General features: G+C 48.6%; 1 long non-coding RNA gene across 1 annotated transcript; it reads right to left on the minus strand.

The window, feature by feature from the left end:
- Positions 1-6,254: 6,254 nt before the first annotated feature.
- Positions 6,255-27,455, minus strand: LOC125756355 (uncharacterized). Its single transcript, XR_007414431.1, has 3 exons — positions 27,390-27,455; positions 14,201-14,248; positions 6,255-6,465 (listed from the first exon to the last, which is right to left on the minus strand). It is a non-coding gene; the product is annotated as an uncharacterized LOC125756355 (long non-coding RNA).
- Between the last annotated feature and the right edge of the window lie 518 nt (positions 27,456-27,973).

A 27,973-nucleotide genomic window follows, 5' to 3' on the forward strand; every position in this document is an offset into this window, starting at 1 on the left:
CCGCAGACCAATGGCCTCACCGAGCGTCTAAATAAGACCATCGCCGACATGCTCGCCATGTACGTCGACGTGGAGCACAAGACGTGGGACGCCGTCCTTCCGTACGTGACCTTCGCTTACAACTCGGCCGTCCAAGAAACGACGCAGATGACGCCGTACAAGCTGGTCTACGGAAGAAGCCCGGCGACGACGCTCGACGCCATGCTACTCAACGTCAACGACGAAGAAAATATCGACGCCGCCGCTTACTTACAACGTGCCGAAGAAGCTCGAGAGCTGGCCCGCCTGCGCATCAAGACCCAGCAGCACACCGACAGCCGTCGCTACAATCTTCGACGACGCTTCGTCGAGTACCAGCCCGGCGACCGTGTCTGGGTCTGGACGCCAATACGACGACGCGGACTGAGCGAGAAGCTTCTTCGACGATACTTCGGACCATACAGGGTACTTCGACGTCTCGGCGCACTCGACTACGAGGTTGTCCCCGACGGCATCACGAACTCCCAGAGGCGCCGAGCTCGACCCGAGGTCGTGCATGTGGTGCGCCTTAAACCGTACTATGCTCGTTAGCGCACCTGAGGACTCTAATGTTTGCTTTCTTTATTAGTTTTCTTTAGTATTGCATGTATTCATGTTCTGTTTTTAAGCATCGGGATGATGCTTTTTCAGAGGGGGGCATTGCCGCGAGTCTTATATTTCATGAGTGTTTAAGCTTCACCCACAAAGACTGTGGGCAACGCGCTGCGCAGGCCTCGCCGTGATCTGTAGGAAGCTTCGCGATTGCTTTGGAACAATCTGTTAAGATTACGCGCCGCATGAGAATGTTCCAGCTTAGTCGAGAGATAACGCTGACACCAGCGATATCGCTGGAAAGTTCGATAGCGCCTGTATAAAAGCCGACGCGCTTGACTGCTTGTCAGTTGGTCGACGGACGACGCCCTGTTCGCCGCTATCATTGTACAGCGTGCATTGCTGTAGTTCTAGTTCTCATTTTCCCGGCCACAAGTTCGGCCAAATAAACAGTTTCATTCTGCAAACGCCGACTGCTGTCTTCGTCGACGTCCCGACCACGTGACAATATAAACTTAATGGAAGAAATCTACAGCGGATCCACAGCCACTATAGTCCTCCATAAAGAAAGCGACAGAATCCCAATAAAAAAGGGCGTACGGCAGGGAGACACGATCTCTCCAATGCTATTCACCGCGTGTTTACAGGAGGTTTTCAGGGCCCTAGATTGGGAAGAATTAGGGATAAGAGTTAATGGAGAGTATCTCAGTAACCTGCGATTCGCTGATGACATTGCATTGATGAGTAACGCGGCAGGCGAATTACAGCTCATGATTACTGAACTGGATACGGAAAGTAGAAGAGTAGGTCTGAACATTAATATGCATAAAACTAAACAAATGTGGAACAATCTAGGCAGAGAACAGCGCTTTGCGATAGGTGGCGAGACACTGGAAGTTGTAAAGGAGTACATCTACTAAGGACAGGTAGTAACCGCGGAGCCGAACCATGAGAGCGAAATAACTAGAAGAATAAGGATGAGATGGGGCTCATTCGGCAAACATTATCAAATCATGAATGGTAGTCTACCACTATCTCTCAAGAGGAAGGTATATAACAGCTGCATCTGACCGGTACTTACCTACGGAGCAGAAACCTGGAGACTTACAAAGAGGGTTCAACTTAAATTGAGGACGACGCAGCGAGCGATGGAAAGGAAAATGATAGGTGTAACCTTAAGAGACAGGAAGAGAGCAGAGTGGATCCGGGAACAAACGGGGGTTAAGGATATCGTAGTTGAAATCAAGAAGAAGAAATGGATATGGACCGGGCACGTAGCACGTCGGCAGGATAACCGGTGGTCATTAAGGGTAACTGACTGGATTCCAGGAGATGGCAAACGCGTGAGGGGGAGAAAGAAAATTAGGTGGGTAGATGAGATTAAGAAGTTTAAAGGTATAACGTGGCAGCAGAAAGCACAGGACCGGGTTGATTGGCGGAACATGGGAGAGGCCTTTGCCCTGCAGTGGGCGTAGACAGGCTGATGATGATGATGATGATGACGAGGAAAGGGAAGTGAGTATGGAGACTGATGTGAGGGGAAGGAAAAGAGAACGGGTAAGGGTAAAGCATGGTATAGCGTAGTATTGTATATATTAGCCAGGGAATGAGGAAGTAAAAGAGGAGGGGGGGGGCAGTATATAAACACATAATGACAGAAATATGCATGAAATAAATAAGAAACAACAAGAAGTAAATGGGGATAGAGAGAGAGAGAGACAAGAAACACATGAAAGGTAGGGAAGTTAACTAGACTACGTCCGGTTTGCTACATATGGGGAGGGGAAAAAGGGAGTAACATAGAGAAACAAAATCTGTCTACGCCAGGTGGTCACGCTTGCTTGCTAGCTGCGCTGCTTACCCAGATTGCACAGGCGTGGAACTAGCTTTAATGTCTTTCCTTGATGTTTTCCTGTCGTGCTATTAAATGGGGAGCACTTCTTAGCGAACCCAAGGAAATTTAGGGTTGTAGCTATCTATCTATCTATCTATCTATCTATCTAGCCGCCTACGTCTGGGTGCTCTCGTGATCGCCTCTTTAGCTTGGTGTAGACCAAAATTGCTATGGGAGGGTAACACGGTTTGAAGAATATTACTGTCTGGTCATGACATGAATAACGTGAAACAGCTGTCCAATCTGTCGTCAAACCGTTTTCTCCACACACATGTGGCACATATCCGTATACCGCGGGCAGCGGTATGCGGGGAGGCGCCACAGGTGATTGACAGTTTACTTCTTCCCAGAAACGGCGACAGCAAACATTGTTAATTTAAACGCGAAAGCTTAAAGAAAAACCGACATTGGCAGTTTTGACCCGAAGCATGCAAAGAATAAAATTCAGGACGCCAGCAGGAATCGAACCCAAGCATTCTGCGTGGCAGTCATGTATCCTACCATCGAACCACGCCACGTCTTGAGACTCCTTTGGAAAAAGACCATATGCAGGCGAAATGTTGGCGCAACGTCATTTGTGGTAGCAGTGCTGGCTATCCAGGTTAATAACAAAGCAATAAACATTGCATATGTAGTCATATGACACAGGCGTCATGCCGGGTTAACGCCAATTGTAGCTCCAGTGTTGGCTCTGCTTTCATAAAAGCCTAATAAACATTTCATTTGTTTTCCTAAGATTCAGCAAGCTATATTCAAGCGTTGCCCTTCCCCAGAGCAATACGCTAACAAAAATTACGTTTCATGTTCACATCATCGTACCGTAAATTGCATATCGTTTCGATAATACGTCTGTGCTCTAAAGTGAGTGCGGACGTTACATTAAACCATGAGTTACCATATAAGCGTCAGTGTAGTCGACGCGCCCGGTAAAGCCACAATATGCACACAACTACTACGCTTACAAAAACACGTCGATCATCCTTGTAACGCTTGGCTCAAAAAAGAAAAATGAAGCATAGAGAGCTACAAGCTAATCGCTTCGCGTGCAACCGATTCCGGCAAGGCGTGGGATCTGCCGAATTTTTTTCACAAATGAAGACCCTTCTGTAGGCGTCTTTTTGCGGGCTGATCATTGATCTATCGTTCTCCGTCCTTTTTATATCTTTTTTTTAACTTTAGCGTTCTTGAGTCCTTCACAGGCGGAAAAGGGCCATTCTCATCCCCATTGCAGTTTCTGCTTTTCCAGACGTCAAGTATGGGAAGCGACAGCGAGGGAATTGACGACAATAATTGATCCGCTTTGAAGCTAACACGTCAATGATCAAACGGCGCCATCGGCAAAGATGAACGCACCTATTGCAGCATTGGTCAGCCTGTTGGAGGCATCTACTCCTGTTTATTCACCTATGCGGCACATTGCATTTCTCTCCGTCAGCTCCCACATTCGCTTTTTATAAATTTATTCCATTTCGCAGTTACCTTGCAGTACTGCGGAAGCTACGTGGATTACAAAGGTAGTGTTGTTGTGCAGCGTAAAGTATAGGGCGTTACTCTGTGTCATTTTAACGGAATACAAGAATTTTAGCCGTGCTTCTTGCATGACGCATTACGGCGATACGTGGCACGTTGGGCTCTCCGCGTATGCACTTCGCATGCGCGGAGTGCACTTCCGGCTGGTAACCGTAAAGGCCACCCTTACCTTGATAACGCATGGCAACATGGCAATCCTTATACAGCCTAAATCGTCCGCTTCCCTCCAAATTCGTGCTTTTTACTGACTTTCCACTAGGGCAGCAAGAAGTGTGTGGTATAATCTGTATTTGCTTAGCCTTATCTAACGTTAGGGCAAAGCATCAGGTATGTTTTTTTTGCTATTATTTAGATCAATTATTTGTTTTAATGCAGCTAGGACTGTCGACGCGGGGCCGAACAGTAAAAGTGCTATGCAGTCATGTGAGCGGATGGCACCACATAATTAGCACCTGTGATGCGTTCCCCGTGCGAAATGCCCTGAACGCCTTTATTGATTGTGTACTGCGCCAATAATTTGGTGTTCGGCTCAAGAATGATACATGATGGCCACTGAAAATGCATCGACTAAATCACTGGAGCACTATATATCTCAAAGATCCATTACATTGCAAAAAACCAAGGTTAGTAGCGCTAAATATGTTTCGTGAGGTCAGAAAAGAACTCGGTGAAAGAGGCAGGATGAACGCTGTTATAACAAGAACCGCATTCGTCACAAACGCCAGCGTACGCTCCCGGTACAAGTGCGTTTCTGAACATCAAAGAAACGGTGAGGTGGCGTTCCCGAAAACATTTAACTGCAGGGAGCAGGTACCTCCAAAGCAGGCGAGCCGACGCCAAAGAGACAACGAGCAGACGACGGGACACGAATGAACACGTCTTGAGGGGCTTCCCTCTTTTCTTTTCGCTAAGAAGCCCTGAGTCTTCCACAGTGCTGCACCGTACTACTGAGATGGAGTATGGGTAAAGATATTGAAGCGACTCAAGCAGCTGTACATCCGAAGCATTGTGACTTTTCTGGCGCATTGAAAGCCATCAACGTTCAATATTGAAGCAGCGACAAAAAGAAGCAGGTGAAACTAAGGTACCGTTTATTTCAGTAATCCATCATTTCAATCCGCAATGCAACAAAATGGATCTCGGGCTTCCACAAACTATATGACGTGGTGTAAAATAAACTACAAATAAATGTAGCTCGCCCCTTGGTGTTTATACTCCAGCTTAATTTTTCCGGAATAGTATACTAGTCCGCGTCACGCTGGAACACGCTCTATCACCCAAAGGAAAGAGGATTTCGTACTTGAAGCTACAGCCGAATTCGAAGCAACTGAATGTGCACGAGGAAGCTATAATGATCTCAGAACCACGGGGACATTCAACAAATATGCGAAGATAAATGGCACTTGCTTAATGAGAACTTAGTAGTTATATTTTCCGGGAATAAATTACACTTAGCTGTATTACTTACTTGGCAGGTATTTAAAGTAAACTTGAAGCGAATATATGCAGAGAAATTTCACGCACTTTGAATGTACATTACTGCGCTAGCTGCTTTTGCATGATCCTTAACGGCAAGAAGCATAACAAACAGTAGGGCACTTAAGCTCCGCATCCAAGAGAGGAACGCGATAGCGTAATTGGGAACAGTCACATTGCCTCTTCATTCGCTTGCGATGCTCAGCTTCTGTGTGGACACGTGAACCGTGCAGCGAAGAAGGGGGTGTAGGTGCGCGTGACATTAGCTGCGCCTGCTGGAAGTACAGCTATGAACTGCCCACTATGCCCATATTTCATCATTTAGCGAAGTAAAGAATTACCCACTTCGCTTACGTAAGGCAATACGCGCACCTGCACAGCTGCTCAGTTTCCCATGCTGTGGTTGGTGATGACAATCATAACAGATTATCAGTAACATCTGTCTAATGGGAGAGTAGTCTTAAACCACTCACCTACAACTGAATTCACTTGGTGTGATGTCTAGTACAATTTTCAGACATCTGGCAGGCAATAGTACGTCTGTTAACGCGACTCCTCAGCCTGTATTATGCCTGAATTTGGTATTTTTCATAGGAAGTTCCAATAAATTGTGCACCTTTGTGATAAAACACCTGACTGCCGCGCAGGATGCCTAGAGTCGATTCCGATTTGAGCTCCTGGTTTTTTTATTCTTTTCCATTATCAAAATTTTTCTACGAAATTTTTGGAGACGCGGTCTTTTTAACGTTATCGCTTTTAGAAATATGTGTATTACTCACCTGGAGCGCATGTTTGCTGGCACACATCTTGGTGAGAAAATCTATTTTGATTTCCTCCGCAACCAAGATAAGTGAAAGGAGCGCAGTCCTTCGTAGTGCTGTTATAGTACCACATTTCATCAGGTTTTGGCTCTCCTCCTGGACAAAGATTTCCGCTGTCTTAAGACTGACCGCATACATCCCCGTCGTCTTCCTTAAAAATGAAATCACCAGTTCCTGTAGAAAGCGAAAATATTTATGTTCAAAAAGAATGCGATAATATGAGGCAACATTTTAGGTTGCCCCGTTACGCATGCGCGCGTGTCTAAAGTGGTGCAGAATGGGATATAACATTCTTGAGGCAGCGCTAAAAGACGTAGACTAAGAAGGTACAAACACACAGGCCGAGTGCTGAATCGCAACTGAAAAACTTATTTGAAAGAAACACCCAAGAACACAAGAAGAACAAAGAAAAAGAAGCAACTTTAGGTAGATGACAACTTAGTGCTCTTTTCTTGCGTTAACTACAGTAGAAGAGCAGCCGACATCTTAAATGTTTTCCGCGAATACGGTAATGGATTGAAGTTCACGTTTTACCTGATTAAGCACAGCCAACTGCAGTTTTTAGATTTGTGCCTCTCATTTAGAGAAAGTCAGGTTTGTTGTCACTATCTTCCAAGATTGCAGAAACCGATCCTTCCGTTTTCTTCCAGACACTCGAAAGCGAGAAAGAATGGAATAGCTTATTCTGCTCTGAAGTCGGCACTGGCAAAGTCTTGCACACATGGCATAGTGTAGTTTCTTAGCACAAATTTAGAGGCTTCGACAGGCGGGTTGCCCGAACCCTGTGCTATGTAGTTGTGGTGAAAGAGTTTCGAGATGGGTGAAGCGTAACGGTCGTTCCAAGAAATGTGACAACAAGCAGAGATACGAAAAGGTGGCGTGGCTTAATATCTGGAGTTTAACGTCCCAAAACCACGATATGATTATGAGAGACCCCGTAGTGCACGGATCCGGAAATATCGACCAACCGGGGTTCTTTAACGTGCACCTAAATCTAAGTACGCGGGCCTCAACTATATTCGCGTCCATCGAAAATGCAGCCGCCGCGGCCGGGATTCGGTGCCGCTACCTTCGCGTAAGAAGTTCAGTGACATAACCAGTAGACCACCGTGGCGGGGCGTACGGGAATAAGACTGTGTTCTCTGCTCCAAATAACTTTTCTGGAATCTGCCCTTTCGTTAGGAAAAAATAGAGCAGAATTGCGTGAAAATTGAAGGCTGTGGAACGAACCATGTTAGCGATATTTGATGAAGCAGTGCACAAAAGAACAAATTCACGCACACATGAAATGACTAACACACAAGCACTGTACTGCAACTGATGTTTTATTGACGAAGACCCGCCTTATATAGATTAATACGCACATGCGCACTCGCAGAAGTGAACATGATCGATGCCACAAAAAAATACGTGAATTTGTCCTTTTGTGCACTGCTTCATGAAATATCATGGTTCACCAACTAGCCCATCAGTACATGTTAAGCATGTTAAATGCACGTTTCTGCCGTGTAAGGGCGGGTTTATCTACCAGATCCCGCTTATGGGAATGCGTACGAGGGGCAAACCAGCAGATGTCTAAATATGCGTGTAAAGGAGCATAATGAGTCGCTGAAGAAATCGGATGCTTCTCATCTCGCGTCGTGCTGCTGCACGTGTGGTTGTTCTCCCGTGTTTGCAGATACAAAAGTCTTGTAACCGCACAAATCCAAGGTTACTCGAGAGGTGAAACAAGCCTTCCATATGAACAGAATGGGTGACGCATACGTCAGTCAGGCATCATTGTCACTGACGGAAAAAGTTTGCTTTCCTACTTAGCACGCGTTCTGTGAAATACTGCTTCTATTTAGACCAGATTACCCATTCTGCTTTTGCACACATGTTCCTTGTTTTTCTTTGTTCTTGTTTTCGTGGGTGTTCCTTTCAAATAAATTTTTCAGTAGTGAGTCAGCGTTCTTCCAGTGTGTTTGTACCTTCTTAATCTACGTCTTTTAGCGCTGCTTGAAGGATGTATTTTTACCAATTAGCTCAACTTTCTATCTTGTGGGGATATTTTCTTAGCAAAAAACACGTACGAGTTTTTGCGAGTCTTCGTCACTTGGTTCGTATTGGTATGTGTGTGGTTCTGCACTTGGGAATAAGGAAGCCCAGTTGCATACCTAAGTAGAGCGACCGAGTACCCTGTACAATAGCTGCCTCACTGAAGGAGAGATCGACGTACTCAACATGCACTTGAACTACAAGGAGTATAGTCCCTACTTGCTATTCGCGTTTCGCTATCCGCCTCGTGCGCTGCTGCTTTCAGTGGTACTGGTGGCGCCACCAACGGCGGACGGTGGCGATAGGTGGATCTGCGCGGCTCAGAGAAGCCGTGGGTAAAGCGCCTGTTACTCTCCGTTTTTCTATTCATGTTTCATTCTGGTTTGATATTTGTACTGCCGACGCTGCTCCACTAGACAACCATGCCGTCTGTTACGTCCATTGTTCTATATTATTTGTTTTAAAATGACAGGCCCGTTTTTTAATGCGTGCGCGCGATGCACTGCGTACGTTTCTTACGTGCATGTGTCCAAGTTGTTTGCGTGATCTGTTAACACAGATGAAATAAAAATTGATGCAGTACAAAACAGCATTCTTGTTTTATTGAACACCCCAAACAGTACAACAATGACTATTACGGCTGTATGCCTGCTTAAGAAACGCATAAAAGACACGCGATTTTATCTTCGCCCAACACTCGTAGCACTCAACTAGGCCAAGAAAACCAAAATCCAACTTGCTGAACGTTTTAACAGCCGTCACACAGCTGCATAATAATGCGTGAAAGTACTGTAGCAAATGACCAACAAACATTCACACAGCGTTTTGTTTTTGGTTCACAGACCGTATTAACATATGAGGAAGTTCTAACTGCATTGCAATCACATATTTCGGAATATCTAATCACTTTCACCATTGAAGCCACAATCCTCTAACGCATGCGCTTTAAATTGAGCATGGCATTACTGAGACTTATATAGGAAATGCGCACGCGTGGCATTACTCAGATTTATATAGGAAATGCGCACGCGTGCAATGTATCTCGTATGCTAGATTCTCCTTTCGTAAGTGCAGCTCAAAATAAAATGCGATTCTAGAAGTAATGTTCGTGGAGTAGCGAGCATATAGCAGAACAACTACTTACAGCATCACTTACCTTTGCCAAAACGGTATTCCAATTGCAATTCAATATTAACCGACGCAACAACGATAACAAGACGCTTGTTGCACACAGGCGTACCAGGTTGACGCTCGAGGCCAAGCGCGGTATTTTAAGTGTAGCACAATCGTGCGCGTACAGTACGCTAGAATATTCTGGCACAATGTCGTCAAGCTTGCAGTCACTTCAGCGGTTCCCACGATGTAGCACCAGTTGACGTCCTCGCGTCATCAAACTTCTACGACGCCGAGAACTACGCACACAGCTGACTTGGAAAAACGTGGTCTTGCAGGAGGCCATCTTGTCCCGCAACCAACGGACAAAAGTACACAACTGAGGCGTCTGAAACATTGCCGTTGATGAGAAGGCAGCTGAACGAAATCAGGGCTCGTCGTCCGACGTGTGGCCACCGCCTTAACACAATATTAACGTTGCAACGTTCAAGGAAGACGCGACGAGCCAGCCGGTCTTGTCGGGTACGCTACAGCACAGTGCACAGCGCGCGCTCTCACGGCCACCGAAAGAAATAAAAGAAAGTGGAGAGAGGAGTTAGCTTGGAGCATGGCCAGTCGGTGGAAGCAAGAGGACGTGTTGCGTCGTCGGTGTGGCGTATTGTCGAGAGATGGCGCTAGTTTGTTTTTGCGCAACGAAATCGCAAACTTGATTCAAAATGCATGGGATCCTATGGGGGGTTGGGAGAGGGCACAACCGCCTTAGCCGAGCGGTGGCGCCACCATACCGATGCACGAGGCGGATACGCGACTACTGCTCCAAAAGTGACAGTGGCTTTTGCATGAAATGTAGCGAGCGTGAGCCTAGAAAGTAGTAAGGCTGGCTTCAAAGAGGCATGTGCCATAGAGTTTCTTACAATAATACCTAGAGGGGAATCTGGCGCTAGTGTCTACGCGGGCTCCGTGAGACGCGCTTCAACCACCATGGGAATGATGGGAAGTACAGGCTTCGGATTTGCTTCGGATGGATTAAGTTCTTGAGATTCGCAACGCTTGTTTGCCGAGTGTAAAACAAAGGGATATGAAGTTAATTCCAATTAAAACTTGCTTCATTCTTTTGTATGTAAAATTTATTGCAAAAAGTTTGCGTGACCGTGAGATGGAACTGAAACCTGGACAAATTCAACCACCAGGGTATGCATTGCTCTGCAATTGTGTTCCAGATTTGGCATCACCAAATAATGAATTATTTTTGTACACCACTTGAAAAGAAACACGCTTGTTTTTCCCTCGAAAGTACGCATTATCTATTTATGGAAATAACAGTACTGTATTGAGTGAGAAACACTTAACGTATCGTCTGCTGCGATGCCAGGTGCGTCTGTTCAAGTGGTCTGCCTCCAACGCATCTCTTGTTTTGTCGTGAAGTCGAGTCGGAGGAGCGCGACGGTGCGTCTACTTAGCTTCGCCGTCGTTTTGCAGCTGATTTGAACGAGTTTTGGTAAGACGCGCTTATCAAACAAACGTGAAATCGATGCAGTTTGCGGCAGTGACATGGAACGCTACATCTGTGCGCAGCGGTGAGTGCACGACGCTTTGCTAAAACTGTCAAATACAACCTGTAAAGCTGCAGCGTCGCAGCAAACCAAGAGATCTAGCGGTCTTCAGCCTCTTTGAACAACAAAGGCGCTGCTTGAATGCTTTGAAACGCACCCCACTACCCACGCCTCGCGAAGAACGAAACTGAAACTGTAGAAAAAGATCCATAGACAGTTCGCTAGCTAACGCTATCCGATCCGAAGCCTGTACTTCCCATCATTCCCATTATGGTTGAACGATCGCAGCGCCAGTTTCCTCTCTAGGGTATTGTATGAAACTCTATGGCATGTGCCATCCACACAAAAGTATGTCTATCCTCAGCTTCCATAAGGGTCGAGGAACCTGTACATTTTCTTTCCGGCGTTGTAATTTAGTCTGCCTCAGTTAGAGCACGACAGAGTCGCAGACGTCTATAGGTAAAACTTAAAGAAACAAATATCAGTATTAAGCGGCCAAATAACATGATGGGAACCAGAAAAAGCTTCTGGCAGGTACACATCACAATCTACAATTAATGCGGGGAGAATGCTACTTCGTAAAAAACTTTCCAGCGCTGCAGTGTGATGATCACGCTCCGCTGTCACGACAGTCCCAGCCCCAGGCATGATGTCGTGAATAACGCCTTCCAAAACTGTGGAAATGCTGTAAAATCTTGTCCACCAAGAGTCGCTATAATGAGGCGTCCCCCCTTGCTATCGACCGCCAAAGAGGGGAGGCCACTAAGTCCCTTTACTCGACCAATGCTAAAATCGCCACTATCTACTCTCGCTCACCCCCTTTTGGCTACGCGTCTCACAACTTCGCCTCGAAGGGATTCGTGCTGAGGCCGGGAGGGAAGAGAGGCAACGAGCTTTCCTTGTTTACAAGCAAATAATTTAATAGTAATTATAAATAACACGCACATGCCCTCCTCGCACGACACACGCCACACAAAATCATAACAAAAGAATAGAACTCTCGCGACCAAAAATACAGAATACAGGAGGAGGATATCAATGACAATAAAACAACGCGTTTAGCACAAAAGCGGGAAGATAATAATTAGTCAAACTGCGCATTGTCCCAACGCGCCGCCTCCCTTCCCGCAAAGCTCGCCTAAATAAAGGAGTTGAAGTTCGTCTCACGAAAGGTCCATGTTGGTTGGAGGCCTCGGAGCTGGCTGTGTGAGTCGGGGCTCGGGGTGTCTTCCTGGGGTCACTGTCCCATTCGTCCAGCTTCTCGCAACTCTCTCGATCTCTTCCGTCCTCATCGTCTCCTTCATTCTCTTCATAATCTCCCTCTGGCGTCCCCATTCCAGTCATTATATCCTCGGCTCTCCTCTCTATCACATTCCATCCTCTGCCTCGGTTCTCATCTCGTCTCCCATCTCGATCTCATCTCCTCCCAATCCACCCTAGTCCATCTTGCCGATCTCCTCTATCCTCCTTCCATCCTCATTCCGTCTTCGATCGTGGTCCCTCGGCCGCCTTTCTTGGGTTGCGACTCCGCCCTTCCGTGGCCTCTAACCAATTGTCACTGTTGATGCGACATATTTCCCTGTCGGTCAGGGTTGGTCAAGGTCGGGGTTCGTCAACCTCGACGACTGCCCCCCGCAGCCCACACCAGTGGAAAGCTCTCTCTCAAGCAAAGTACAACAAGCAAAAATCTAGAAGCTCCAATTGAGAAAGTGAAACGGGTGAGTTGTCCGATGACGCGAGAATTACGGGCGACCAGGAATTCCAACACTCGAGCAAACCACGCCGTCTCTAATGGCCGACGCGCAGTGTTTCGGGCGCCGCGCTGAAAAGGCTCTGGCTGCCCCCCGTCGCCCCACTTTCCCGTGCCTGACGACACGATGTCCAGGTCAGGTTTCGACGCCTCCAACCCGGTGGCTCCCGCACAATTCTCCGCAGTCGCCGCTTCTTCTTCCTTGAACGCCGCAGGCGGTCGTCCGCGGTGAACGCGATAATGAGCCCGAGCCGCGGAGGCTGACGGAATGTTGCGCCCGGCCCGGCTCAAGGACTACAGCAGAGTCGCATGAATGGAAGTGACCAAGGCGCTCCGCTTCCCGCCATGCCATAAAACCGAAGGGGGCGCACGACACCTCGACGCTGCAGTGACCGTACACAAGAAAAGCGGCCACCTGATCCCGGTGTTTGCGCGGTAGGCCCGCGAGGAGCGTCGACAGAATTCTTCCAGGAACCCCGCTCCGAAATACGCATTCGTTACCCCAGGGGTCTTCCTTTGCCGAGGCTTGGGTTGAAGAAATGGACGTAAACCTCCTTAGAGGCCTAGGGTTCAGTCGGCGTTTTCGCGAACGTCACAATAGCAAAGCAAACAATGGACAGAAGGGTTCCGCCCCAACTCCAAGAAAAGTGATTTTCATTCCTCTGCGAAGATATCCTGATGTCCTAGAGGGCTCTTGAACAAAACACTGATTACTGAAACTGTAGCACCTATATATATGCAGTTCCATCAGTATTTAGACTTTAAACACACACACGCACGCACACACACATATACACACACGCGCGCACACTGTTTTTCAAAATAAACACAAGAGCATGAATACATGACGTCCACGCAACCTCCTGTCGATCGATTGCATCAGACGGTTTCCCAGCTGAGATGTTGGTAGCGATCTTACTGATGCCGTCGTTGACAATACCTCGCGATGTGCCTAAAGATCTCCGCAACAAAGCATATAAGAGGCTTTCGGCACACCACGTAGTGATAAAATTGGCTATCGGACTGGCTGTGCTGAGGAGAAAGATGTTCGGTTGGATGATGTGATGGCATTTTAAACTGTGCGAAAGATGCTGAAATTCACTGTCATTGCGGAATCCGTACAGACACTAATGACGACGATGACCGCGTCTGCCCAGCTGATGGAAAGGCCGTTGGTTGGCACTGAATGAAGGGTGTGTTTGAGGTGCGGCATCAAGTGTTCAATAAGTATAACACCTCATCAAAATAAACAAACACAGTTAATTGGCGCAAAAGCACACTATGCCACAAAGACGCATGCTGCTGTCGAGAGCAACCCACCCACTCTTACCTGAAATTCCTTCAATAACTACGAGGTGATCGAAACTGCCAATTTGACATTTGTGAATACACCACTGTTAGGTACCACTCAAGCCTAATCAAATGGAAACCAGAAATTCGAAAGGAGCGCACGCACCAGCGTCTTGAGTAAGTTTTTCTCGTTGCTCTTGATGTCGTTGTTTTTCTGCAAAATAAAGTAGAAAAACAAAATAATCAGCCTGACTAAACTTGTTCATAATGCATGAGGTCTTCACGAAATCTGGCGACTGGCGTGGTCATGCACGCAAGTACTCCTCACCGTCGTTAGAGATTCTTAGACGAGACAGGATTTTTAGAAAAGATTCTTAGCACACGCAAATAGGCAGAAAGGAATCCAAAGCAGCGCAAAAAGAAAACAAGAGCCCGACGCCAGAATGTTGTCATATTTCCCAAATGTCCACCTACGGCCAACCGGCCATGCGGTCATGGTCGGCAGCGTAAGAAGCTTTAGCCTAGTGGATAGCGTTTTGTACCAACATAAAATAAATGACTCACTACAAACTTTTCACATGACACCAGGGTTCGCCTTATATGAATTTCTGAGGTGCAGTGGTTTTCGCGGGTAGGTCGTTTTCACTTGTAGGCACATCTCGAAAAGAAAGGTAAAACGTGACGTACAGAGGTACTTAGCAGTGACTTTATTTGCTGCGAAGTAGAACCACTTGTAAAAACAGAGTTAGTTATTTGAATACTGCATTTGATGCGTGGGAACAATTTTTTGTGCGAGTTACGTCTAACTATCAGCATTTCTTTCTAAAGCATGTTCGTCATATTCAGTATCTTCTGTAGCTAACAATGATCAGGCCGACAATTTGTACCACAACGATCTGTACGTCCCATAACGGTAGAAGCCGTGGTAAGAGGTAGACAGAGACATAAGAAAAAATCTGCTGGAACTTGGTTTCAATTGATGTTTTGAATTAAATGCAGTAACGTTTTCAGTAGCAATACACTAATAAAAACAGAGGGATCATTAGTCATTAAGCTTACTCTGCGCAATATCAATGAAGTAAATAAAACCAGGTCCACATGTCTCTGTCATGAAGGCGAATATTTTACATCCGTTGGGTATTAGGTAATTACTTTTGATCATCAGGCTATAGAAATATAAAAACGTTCTCGAAGAATGTGTACGTTTAGTAATTTGTTGCTCACTAGGCCAAGTTATTTATAAAGGATACTCCTAACAAGCTGAACTGTACAGCTGGCCACACAGCAGACCATGTCGTATGTATTTTGCACAGCTTCTTAGTCATTCGGCACTTGCAATCAAAACAACCATTCTTCTCCAATGGGAATGTCCAAGCCAGTATTTTTGCTTTGAATATCTTACGGTATCTTAGCCTTTCAACAAACGCAAAAAAACAAGCCATTACACTGCATGGGGACAATCAACATCAGAATACTAGGCTTCCTTCAAATATTCGACATCACCTTAGTCAAATGAGATATGCCTTTAAAACAAACTGTTTTTTTCCAGGGGACAAACAATACAAGAATGCTAAGCTATATATACACAACATCTTCATATACACAACATCTTATTCGTGTAACAATTTCAATTAAAAAAATTGGCCGCGTATCTGCGTGCTTCGCTGCAAATGTCGTCTAAAGAAGATAGAAGAGGCGCTGCGTGAGATATGGACGCCATCTGGCAATACGTCGGGAATTATGAGTGCTGTGTTGCGGGCTGGTAGTCCCGCTGAAGCAGCAGGCGAAGACCGGCGGTGACCAACGCGACCGGCGGGAACGCCAGCCAGCTCGAACACGCGGTTTGGCCAGAAGCGCCGAAGCAGATGAAACGTCCGCACTCAACGAGTACTGTCCACACTTTTATTTACACGCCGCCTGGGTAAAACTGGAATGCCAGAGCGGCGCCCCATGGCATTCCTACAGTGCATAGAGTTTCTTACAGTAACCTAGAGAGGAAATTGGCGCTGCGATCGTTCAACCACCATGGGAATTATGGGAAGTACAGGCTTCGGATTGGCTTTCGTTAGCTAGCGAACTGTCTACGGATCTTTTTCTACAGTTTCAGTTTCGGTCTTTGCGAGGCGTATGCAGTGGGGTGCGTTGCAAAGCACTAAAGCAGTGCCTTTGTTGTTCAAAGAGGCTGAAGACCGCTAGGTTTCTTGGTTTGCTGCCACGTTGCAGCTTTACAGGTTGTATCTGACAGTTTTAGCAAAGCGTCGTGCACTCACCGCTGCGCATAGATGTAGCGTCCCATGCCAGTGTAGGAAATTGCACAGAGTTCACGTTTTGTGATAAAGGCTACTTGTCAAAATTCTTGCAAATCGGCTGCAAAACGACGGCGAAGCCAAGTAGACGCACCGTCACGCTCCTCTGACTGGACTTCACAACAAAACGAGAGATGCGTTGGAGGCAGACCACTTGGACAGACGCACCTGGTATCGCAGCAGACGACACGTTAAGTGTTTCTCACTCAATAGAGTACTGTTATTTCTATAAATAGATAATGCGTACTTTAGAGGGAAAAACAAGCTTGTTTGTTTTCAAGTGTTGTAAAAAAATAATTCATTATTTGGTGATGCCAAATCTGGAACACGATTGCAGAGCAATGCATAACCTGGTGGTTGAATTTGTCAAGGTTCCACTTCTATCTCACGGTCACGCAAACGTTTTGTAATAAGTTTTACGTACAAAAATGAAGCAAGTTTTAATTGGAAATAACTTCATATTGCTTTGTTTTACACTCGGCAAACAAGCGTTGCGAATCTCAAGAACGCAATCCATCCGAAGCAGATCCGAAGCCTGTACTTCCCATCATCCCCATGGTGGTTGAAGCGCCGCTCAAGGAGTCCGCGTAGACACTAGCGCCAGATTCCCCTCTAGGTATTATTGTAAGAAACTCTATGGTACAGTGCAATACTGAACCGAAAGCGAAACACAACAATGAGCTCGTGCAGAGGGCACGGAGGAAGGCAAGTTTCAGCGCAGCTTAAGAAACTAGGGTCTCTAGAATTACCTATCTATGTATTTTCTATTAAAAGAACACACCACCTAATACTTAACTAGTGATGTTGCGCGTCAGATATGCGTAATGTTTGCTTTTTGATCAACAATGTACACAAGTATGAACCTAGTAAGCCGTTCAAGATGGCTGGCCCTTGGGAAAGTGGTTCAACTTTGGCCGGGTGGCTGAATCGAGTGACGTGCCGACAAACAGAAAGACAGGCTAAGATCAAAGTGTCGAGTTAGCCGTTTTTTTTGGGCTCGTTCCCGTGTTCTTCCTGGGGTCCCGTCACGCCGACGCGGACTCCCGGGATCCAAGCAAGAAAGAAAAAGAAGAGTTTCCCTGCCTTGGTGTTGCCGCTCCGCGCGTGGCACCGAGGTACCTGGTCTCGGGCCCACCAGCCCGGCGACCCCCCCTACCTCAGCCAGGAGGACGTGATGTTCCTGGGTGCCGCCTGCAGCCCCGGAGCCTCCCATCGCGACCCCTGCAGCCACCAGCCGCCCGGAGGCCCCAGCCCCCGCTGAGCCCCCGTCTACGAGTGTGCAGCCTGCGCTGCACGTGACCAGTTGCACGAGTCACGCCCCCCTCGTCGGCCCGACCGCCAGCGAGCGCGCGGCAACGCCCACCAACATGGCGACACGTTTTGAATCCCCGGTGAGGGAGAACTGTTTTTTATTTAACGCACCCGAAGGCGACGTGTCTATAGATAACCTGATTGATGCTATTGAGGCAACGGCCGGTGACGACAGTGTCTTAGTCTTGCAGCATATGGGAGGCGCGAAGTTCTTAGTTTGTACGAGAACAGCAAGCCAGGCCACGAAATTAATGGTGGCCGAGGGTTTCAAGGTGAACCACGAGAGGGTGGCGGTGGAGGCAGTAGGCCCACCCGTGACTTATGTCAATGTTTTTAGGTTCCCAGCATACCTGCCGGACGAGGTTTTAACGAACGCTTTACACCAATACGGCAAGGTCAAGGGCGTGACCTTTGCCACGGTAGCGAGCAGGCAAAACAAGTTGAACGGTGTCCGCGTGGTAAAAATGGAGATGAGTAGGCCGGTGCCCAACTTTGCCACAATCCAAGGGCACCGCGTTATGTTTGAATATCGCGGCATGCGGCGTGTATGTGCCCGATGCGGGGAGGACGGCCACATGGCCACCGCCTGCTCATCTCCGTATTGTAAGCGCTGTGGCACCTTCGGCCACGAAACCGAAGGATGCGAGGTTGACTGTAAACGGTGCGGCGGCCGTCACGGCACGAAAGACTGCTTCCGCAGGCGTTCTTACGTTGCGGCCGCACGCGGCTTCCCGCCTGCTAACGGAGACCTCCCCAACAGCGACCAGGCTAACAGAACCACCCCGACTAGTGCGCCGGCATCGTCATCGGGCTTCCAAGTCCTAAGGCCGAGAACCCCCCCACCGACTTCCAAGAATGTGCCTGATTACTGGGAAAACGGAGGGGCCGATGAGCGGGACAACACAAGCACCGCGACAGCTCCGCCCGCTCCCCAGCCAACATCACCTCAGAGCGTGGTTGACACGGGCAGCGCATCCACCGAAAGCGATTTAACGGTGCGTAGCTGAACGGACCTCAGCTCATCCGAGTCTACGGGCGACTCGATGACAGAACCCAGGTCGGAGAGCGAGGAACAAGAGGTCCCCCAGAGCGGAGGGCCATCCGACAACGACGCAACCGAGGACCCACGGCTAGAAACCGTAAACTTCCCGCCACTGCCTTCTACGACTGGCAGAGCCGCCAACTTAGACGATACGCCCATCGTCAGTTGCGGCCGTTATGTTTACCAGACCGACCACGCTTACATTCGTACGCCACGAGGCCCGGGCCCAAGCAGACAGCCACAAGGGGATAGCAGTTCAGCGTGCGCGACTACCACCGCGAGCGCACCGCCCCCAGGACTCGAGCCGAGGCATCGCTCTCGCTCGCGCCAGCGGCAAAAAGATGGGCAAGGGAATAAGAAAGCGGAGCGCGCCGGGAGCACAGAAACCACGCTACGCCGTTCTAAAGCCGCAGACGGGAGCAGCGATAGCGAAGCGGCGCGGCGCACCCAGGCAAAAAAACCACGCAAAGGCTCCGTTGGGGACGGTAGCCCCACCCCACGTGAGGGCCAGCCGCCGCAGTAACGCGGCGCAGATGCTCACCGTCGCACGCCCACCTCGCCCCCCCCCACAGGCCTGCAGCCCCCCCCCCTTCTCTGAGCCACGGGCCCCGCTCGTGTCGGCGTACCTGATGCCTCGACACCGCCCACGCGTCTAAGCCGCAAGGCTCGCCTATCGCCTCGTCCCACTCCCCTTTCCTCCTTTTTCCTTGACCCGAAGACCGGGTAATGTCAACATTTAAGTTCGCCACGTGGAATGTCCGCGGTTTCCGCGACAGCTACAAACAAAGAGAAATCCTAGCGTTCGCGCAAGCGCAGAACATCGACGTCCTGTTCGTCCAAGAAACGAACTTCAGGACCCCGTTGGATGTAGCTAGGTTCCGCAGAGACTTCCACGTGGACGCCTTCTTTTCTTTAACTAATGCCAGGGCCTGCGGGGTGGGGGCCATCTTCATCTCGGGCCGTTTCCGCCAGAGGGCTCATTGTACATTCGGCGCTGATGGCCGGATGTTATTTCTGGATGTTTACATATCTGGCAAGAGGACTCGTTTTGTAAACATATACGCGCCAGTCACGAGGTCTAACACAAACGGGTTCTTTAAGGACCTGCACCAGGTTCTCCTGGAGCCCCTACCGCACGTGCTACTCGGGGACTTTAACTGCGTAGTGGATTCCCAGCGAGATGTAAGGGGCCCAGGCCGTGGAAGGTCGACGTACTACGCCAAGGAGCTTGTGAAGGTCCTCAAGCACTTAAAACTTACGGACACGTGGCTGTACGTGCACGAAGACCTTTTCGTGCCGACAAGAACCTCGAGGACCACGGCGAGCCGCATCGACCGGACTTACGTCCCGGATTTCCTGCTCCCCTCAGTGGTCGACTGCGAAGTACTAACCCCCTCCAGTTCCTTGGCGGGGAAATCTGACCACAGCCCGTTGGTCACAACATTGAGAGGCACCCCCGGACCGCACAACGGGAACCACGGCTGGCGACTAGACCCCTCCCTCCTAGAAGACGAACATAGCGTCGAACAGATCAGGGACCGCCTACGGGCGTCACTGCGGGATGCCCCACCAATGACCCCACAGGTGTGGGACGCCCTTAAAGAGACTTGGAAAGCGATACTTCAGGAGGAAGGAAGAGCCAGAAAGACCCGAATCTCGGCCCAAATGAACGAACTCCTCCGCCGGATGAGGATAATCAGAGGAGCCGACACACTCACCGCGTGCACACGCAACTATCTCGACTCACTCGAGGCAAGTTACGCCAGATTATTGCGGCTGAAAACCCGAAGGCCCTTAGGAGCACACGACAAATCGATCAGTCCCTCCACTCTCGACCTCGACGAGGCGCGCGGGAACGGAGGCGTCCAAATTGCCGAAGTCAAGCGCCCTGATGGGTCGATGATCACGGATTCAGAAGAAATATCGTCTGCTTTTCGGAACTATTTCCGAACGCAGTTTCAGGTGTCCGACCCAGAGGAGGCGGTTTGCGCCACCCAGCAGATGCGTGACCTATGCCAGTACCTCCAGCGCCCCAGTGAGGAAGAGTTTTCTGCTTTAGACGGCGAGGCAACAATGGACGAACTCCGAGGCGCTACTCAGAAGATGCCACCGAATTCTGCTCCCGGAGTGGATGGGCTCACGGCAGGCTTTTACGCCACTTTTATGGACGTCTCGGGCGACGCGCTGTTGGCTGTGGTCAACGCGCTACTCGCGAAGCATATGAAACCGGATTCCTTTGGCGCAGGGCGCATTGTGCTGCTCCTGAAGGACGGCGCTCCACCTAACGAACTGTCGTCGTGGCGCCCCATCACCCTGTTGAATGTCGATTACAAGATTGTAGCTGCGATACTCAACAACAGGATCAAGCTCCTCTTGCCTGGCATGATTTCGCCGATACAATCGTGCGCGGTGCCTGGCCGCTCGATGTTTGCTAATCTAACGGCTACGAGAGACGTTTTTGAATATGTGTCAACGAAGAGACTCTCCGGCGCCTTCGTCTCGCTAGACCAAGCAAAGGCGTTCGACCGCGTCAAACATGATTACCTGTTCCAGGTTCTTAGAGAGTTTGGGTTCCCAGTGGGCTTTGTCGAGCTGGTGAAACTCCTGTACAGCGGTCTGTTTTGCAACGTAGTTGTGAACGGCCGCCCGACTCCCAGCTTTCGCTACACAAGGGGCATAAGGCAAGGGTGCCCACTGGGACCCACTCTTTTTACCCTTTCCATTGAGCCTCTACTGACACAGCTCGCCGGCAACAAAGGCATTCGGGGCTTCCCCCTGACGGGGGACGATGAACTAAAAGTCCTCGCTTACGCCGATGACGTCTCTCTCTTCGTCAGAGACGAGACCAGCTTCCAGGAATTTTGGAGGACCTTCAACCGGTATGCCGAGGTTTCCGGAGCTGAAATAAACGCACAGAAAAGCAAGGCGTTGGTTTTCGGGACTTTCCCGGAGGAGGCCGTCGGACACATCCAGACGGTCACCACGGTAAAGGTGCTTGGAATCTACTTCAGTTGCGATGGGGTGGCTGAGGCCACATGGCAGAAGGCGCTGGAAAGGGCCCACCTGGCATCTGCCCGCATCAAGCACCTAGACCTGACCCTCCGGGAAAAAGCGCTAGCCGCAAAAACATGTATCTGTGCATTTGCTTACTACGCCAGTCGTATCGCCGTAATCCCATCTAGGACGGTAACCCAGCTTAACAAGCTTATTGGCAGCCTTCTGTGGGATGACAAACCGGCACCTGTGAAGCGCCACCTTCTCCAACTACCCGAGAACGAGGGGGGCCTAGGCCTCCCCCACATCATGACCATGAGCAAAATACTCGCACTAAAGACTTCACGATGCTTGCACCAGGCTACCGACTTCTTCGGCAAGGGCCTCTTGCGATATTGGTGCAGCACCAATACAAAATTCCTAGACGCGGATAGGCACCTTGGGCCGCTGGCGGAGTCCCCGTCACCGTTTTACAAGACGGCGGCCAACACAAAACGCATGCTCGACACCGAGGCAACTGAATGCGACGTTGACAAGGACCCACCAATCCGTATCGTGGAAGCGATAACGCGGCACCAGCTGTCCCCTGATGAAAAGAGGAAAACAAAGAGGTGGCGGCAGAAACAAGCGAAGCAGGGCCACGACCTCCCAAAAGAAGTACGCGACTTCATGTGGAAAAGGAACTGGGAGGTACTACCTACCAGGGATCGACTTCACCGTTTCGGCGTAGTCCCTTCTGCGCGCTGCCCCAATTGCCGGGCGGACGAAACGGCCCACCACGCAATGTTTGAGTGTCTAGCAGCCAAGCCCGTCTGGCGCCTGGTGGCGAAAGATTTTAAGATCCGCCCCCCTCCGTCGCTCGATCGTAACAGGGGCGCTTTCGCCAAACTGGTGATTGCGTGCACCTTATTTGTTATTTGGAAAAGGCGGTGCGTGGCAGAGGGGAAGAAAACACCTGTTAGGGCAGCCTACCCCGCGGTTTCTCGTATAAGGCTGATGGTGTGGAAGCACCTTTCAGAGCAACTAGAGGCCAGCGGCGAAGAGAAGTTCCTCCGCCGCTGGCACACAAGGTTCTTTTTTCTTAAAGACGGCAACTTGTCAATGCCCATTACCCCCTATTAGCCCACCCATCGTGCCACCACACCCCCGCTACTTTTTTTATCGGTACTGTTTTGAGAGGATGCCACGCGAATTGTGATAACTTACCTCCATTGTTTGGGTGAGCTCGCGCTAGCTAGGCGACCCCCCCCCGGCCCCGGAACGTGACAGGTTCCGCGAATAAGCATTGTATAAATTGCCCCCCCCTCGGCCTCTACTCAGACTTATACACGATATGTAGTGTTGCACGCAGCGCAAGCACGCGAGCGCCCTTTGCGGGGGCGCGTGCACAGGTTTCCTCGTTAGCCCGCGTATGAACAGGCCAGGTGCGTGGCCCGTGTATATTTGGTTCCTAGACAGGAGCCTTAAACATTGTATAATGTGTTAATTCACGGCTCTGTTTAATTACTCTGCGATGATGTAGCGCAGAATGTTCTCCAATTTTGGTTGTACCCACAACACGTAGGTTGTACACGAAGTATCTGTGTATATATATGTAGGCCTGTCATGTTACAGCCCCACAAGAGAGATTGTAACACCGTGACCTGTCATGGGAAAAATAAAATTCTCTTTGTACCAAAATTTCTGCGTTTAAGTTCCCCAAGAAAGACTATTGTCTTTAAAAATTACACCATTTCCCGCTAAAGGGGACCATGAGGCGATGCGCAGCCGGAGCATTTGCACGATCGCGTTCCGTTGGCGTTCGTTGGGCATGCTACCGACCTCGCGTCATGGAACGCGAATAGGAACGCTACGCGCGTCTTGCCTTCCCTCTAGCCTGGCCGTTAATTCTCACAGGGCGAGCGGGGAACGCGGTCGCCAGGCGCGCGAGAGGGGGCAACGTAGGAGTGGAGAGAGAGGAGGAGGGGACACGCATGCGCTGGCGCTCAGTGCGGCGTTGCGCAGGAGAGAATTTCGGCACGTCTAGCCCGCGTTTCAGAGGAAGAGTGGAGAGGGGGAGGGGAGAGGGAAAGTGGAGAGGGGGTAATGGGAGAGGGGAAGTGCAGAGGAGGAGTGGTGATGGGGAGTGGAGAGGATGTGTGTGAAGAGGATATGCGCATGCGCAGTAAAAGCAGTCACGCGGCACACCAACGCCACCGGTTTGAACTCCGCTATAAGATGCTTCGCATCTAAAAATAATAGTCCATTCAAGCCATAGCGCTGACAAGACAGGGACCACAGAATGAGGATGGGACGTTCGCTTTCTGTGGCGTACGTCCCGTAGCGCACATCCCGTCCTCTTTCTGTGGTCCCTGTCTTATCAGCGCTATGGCTTCAGTGAACGTAACAAACCAAGTAGCCCAAAAGTCTGTCCTCTTAAATAATAGTCCTCGCGGGGAATAACCAGGTCAGAATCCTGGGTAACTTGGAAATCTTTTGAAATGTGGATGCCTGTAAAGACCTTAACTGAGCCATCGTATTGTAGCTTCATATTTGTGCTGGTTCGAAAAGCATCTTCCGGCAAATAAAATTAATATATTGCTGAGAATTAAGCCTTTTAGTATCGGCATGGCTTGCGACATATGCCACAATGTTTGACACCATTTCAAGCAGGGAAATCATTTTAGATTTTTTCAAAATATTTCTTCACACCTCCACGGTGCATATACAGCCATCCACTAATTCCGAATGGCGGAGATCGTCCTCCACAGCATGTCCATAAACCTTCAAGGATGTCAAACTATAGATACCTTAGTGTTGATTACACGATACGCTGATTAAGTAAACTTTAGATTGTTTTAAAACAAACAATAAAAAAATACACCATCTCCCTCTAAAGGGGACCGTGAGGCGATGCGAAGCAGGAGCACTTGCACGATCGCGTTCCGTTGGCGTTCGTTGGGCATGCTACCGAGCTCGCGTAGTGGAACGCGAAGAGGAACATAACGCGCGTCGTGTCTTCCCTCTAGCCTGGCCGGTAATTCTAACAGGGCGAGCGGGGAACGCGGTCTACAGGCGCGCAAAAGGAGAGCAGCGTAGAAAAGGAGAGAGAGGGGGAGGGGACGCGCATGCGCTGGCACTCATCGCGGCGCTGCGCAGGAGAGAATTTCGGCATGTCGAGCCTGTATTTCAAAGGAGACAACCAAAGCAAGCGCTGGACTGAACGCGCGCAGCGCTCTACCACTTGAAGGAGAGGAGACTAGAAGAGGAGAGTAGCACATGCACCGCGAGAACAGAAGCGAGAACGCAGGAGAAGCGCAAGCAGGTGCTCATAGAGAAGTGGAGAGAGTAACGCGCAGCTGTCGGAGAGAGGGAAGGAGGAGAGTTGCGCATGCGTAGTGTGAGTGCGGACTAGCACGCCGCGGATACCCCCGAGCAAGAGATGCCTTCGCATCTGAAAAGCAGTCACACAACTTCATAAATACACCTGGCACAAATTATTAGTGTCTATTTATTGCTCCACTAACGCAGCAGCAGTATAATATTAAATGAAAACCAAGACCACAGATTCATTGATTATAGTTCTCCGTGTGTACCAAATAAACGTCTTGCAAGCAAATAAAAGACAAGGTTCAGCTTGAAAAATTCTGCATTTCATACAGTATCACGGACGTATTGGTTACAGAAAATTCGTAAGGTATCGGCTGTAAAGTACAAAAGCGGAAGTATGCTTACTTAACGCGCCCAAATCCTAATTACGCCCAGCTTCTACCTGAAACTACCACTGAGAGGGTCATTATATCGGTCTGTAACCGTTCATCGCCTTTGGCGAAAAAGCACAGTTTAGGGATAGCAACAACTGCTATGAGCAGCTCAGCGAAAATTCGTTATCAAAGGCTGCACGTACAGTTTGGAAGCGAAGCACGCAGTCACCACTTCCTCAAGGGCTTCCTCTTCATACCGAGGCGCGTAATCAAAATGGACGGTTATTTTTTAAATGGCTCTGTACGTTCTCGAGCCCCGCTCGCCTTAAGACAATGATCTTGCTATTCCACTGTTTATTTAAAATAGGGTGTAAATTTGTAAAACCTCGTAGCATATCCGTTTGTGCCATTTAGCAGGGGCGAAGCCATGGGGGGTCGGGGGGGGGTTCAACCCCCCCTCCCCCGAAAGTTTTCAGTTTTGCTTGCGTGTATATACACGCGCACATACAAACGCACGCACGAACCATACATGTTCGCACGAACATACATATGTTCGTGCGAACATACGCACGAACCCCCCCCCCCGGAAAAATTTCTGGCTACGCCCCTGCCATTTAGTGATGGTTCCTCTTTGTGAAACGATGTTTCGCGAATGCGTGCCTTCAGCTTTATCTTTATTATGTAATTACAACTACCACGAATTGGCACTACAACCTAATAAAGCAGCTCAAACTGGCAACACTGCGCATGTGTTACGCGTGTCTTTTTTTTTCACAGCTATTCTTGTGTGTAGGCTGTTATCTTTATTTGTTTATGTTCTCGCCTGCTAATAATTATCATGCACATATTTCGCATCTAATGACTCGATTTATGTAAAAATAGCGACGTTTGGTCCATACCTATGTGCGTATTTGTTTTGTCATGTATAACTGGTTATTCGTGCGTGTACGCGGGTGATCGGCGCTTTGTCAGGCTTTCGTTGCCTTTACGCCGATCCCCTAAGCAACTATGTATGCCGTTTGTCTGAAATAAATATGAATATAAAATATTAATATAAATATGCACGGCATGACTTTCATGCTAGTTTTGGTGCTCTCGCAGCCGTTTCGTTAACATGGAATATACAAATTAGTATGTATGTTCTTACATACGCGCATGAACAATATAGATGTCAGGTTGTAACACGAAAATCATGGTGCGTTTTTCATAACTGCAAGATTTGCCACCCACTAACCTGTTGCTCTCGCGGCCGTTTGGTTAATGGGTGCAGCGTAAGGAATGTATGTAAGAAATATAAATGACACTTCGTAACATGCAAATCGTGACATGCCCGTCGTGTACGGCATGATGTACACGACATGGTCTTGGTGCGCTCGCAGCTGTTTAAGAGCTAGATATATACAAAAATTGGTAGGACGGGACATGAGTGCATGGTAGCACTAAGTGAAGGATCCGAACATGCATGTCGCGTACAATTTGGTATAAATGATGTGGTCTTGCTGCAATCGCGGTCATTCAAATAAATGAATTTATGTCAATATTGGTATAGCGTGATTTCAGTGTATGGTGAGCGTAGCCCACAGGTCACAAATTCTATATAACACAATATGCGATTCATTATACCAGGTTGCCCTTGTATACATGCATGACAAACATTTGATAGTAAAATGTATATCATGACCAGAACGCCTTGATTTGTCGCAATGTGAAACAATACGATGTATGCACCTCCTCGCTGGCCACTTCGCCTTACGCTGATCCCACAATGCGTGGGATCTGCCGGATGGTTTTGCTTTTATGCTCAAAAAATTCATGCTTTACACTGTGACAGTTTTGTTTTGAATTAGTAAACCACATGTCACAACGTACAGTGCAGTCTTTTGGCATGTGTAGCTTCCTTTTAAGAATTCCATACCCTATTCAAGGAATGAAGCTACCCCTCTGAAGACAAGGTTTTTTTTTTATTCGTTAGTAGTGAAAGATAGATCACGAAGAGTAAATGTTTGGCAAAACACTTACGGTTTCTGCACGCTTTCCTGCATCCCAGAGCATCCTTGAAATTATTATTGTTTCCGTCGCACCCTTGGTATGTAAATTTGATGCACCTATTTTTCGTGGCATTGAAGAACCACCTTTCGGAAGGTTTATTTGCTTATCCAACTGCAAGGGCCTGATAGCAATCTGGAGCTTCCTGACTCGTTTTTGGTGGAGCAATGCCTGGCACCTCTAAGAGTAGATGATAAATGAAGAAGTTATTGTTGCAACACCACAGTCTAGCTGATATTTACAGAGCTAAATCTCTCATTTTTTAGTTCAATAGAAGATATATTGCATTTTGGTTAGAAACACTAACGTGTATGAGCCTCGCTGTAAGATAATAGAAAAGGAAGCAAGGAGTGTATTCTTAATTTAATATATGTTATGTGCGGTATAATTTGCATCGGAATCCTTAGAATTTACTCTATATGGGCATCGTCAGTATAAATTATTTCCATTGTATCTGTATTGGTGGGGTAACAACGAGTATAAATATAACTCATAAAGTGCATTGTACAGTAAACTTGAAAAGTGGTACCAGCCACATGATAATGAAAACAATCATG

The sequence above is a fragment of the Rhipicephalus sanguineus genome, chromosome 11, assembly GCF_013339695.2.
Source record: "Rhipicephalus sanguineus isolate Rsan-2018 chromosome 11, BIME_Rsan_1.4, whole genome shotgun sequence".
Taxonomy (NCBI): Eukaryota; Metazoa; Arthropoda; class Arachnida; order Ixodida; family Ixodidae; genus Rhipicephalus; species Rhipicephalus sanguineus.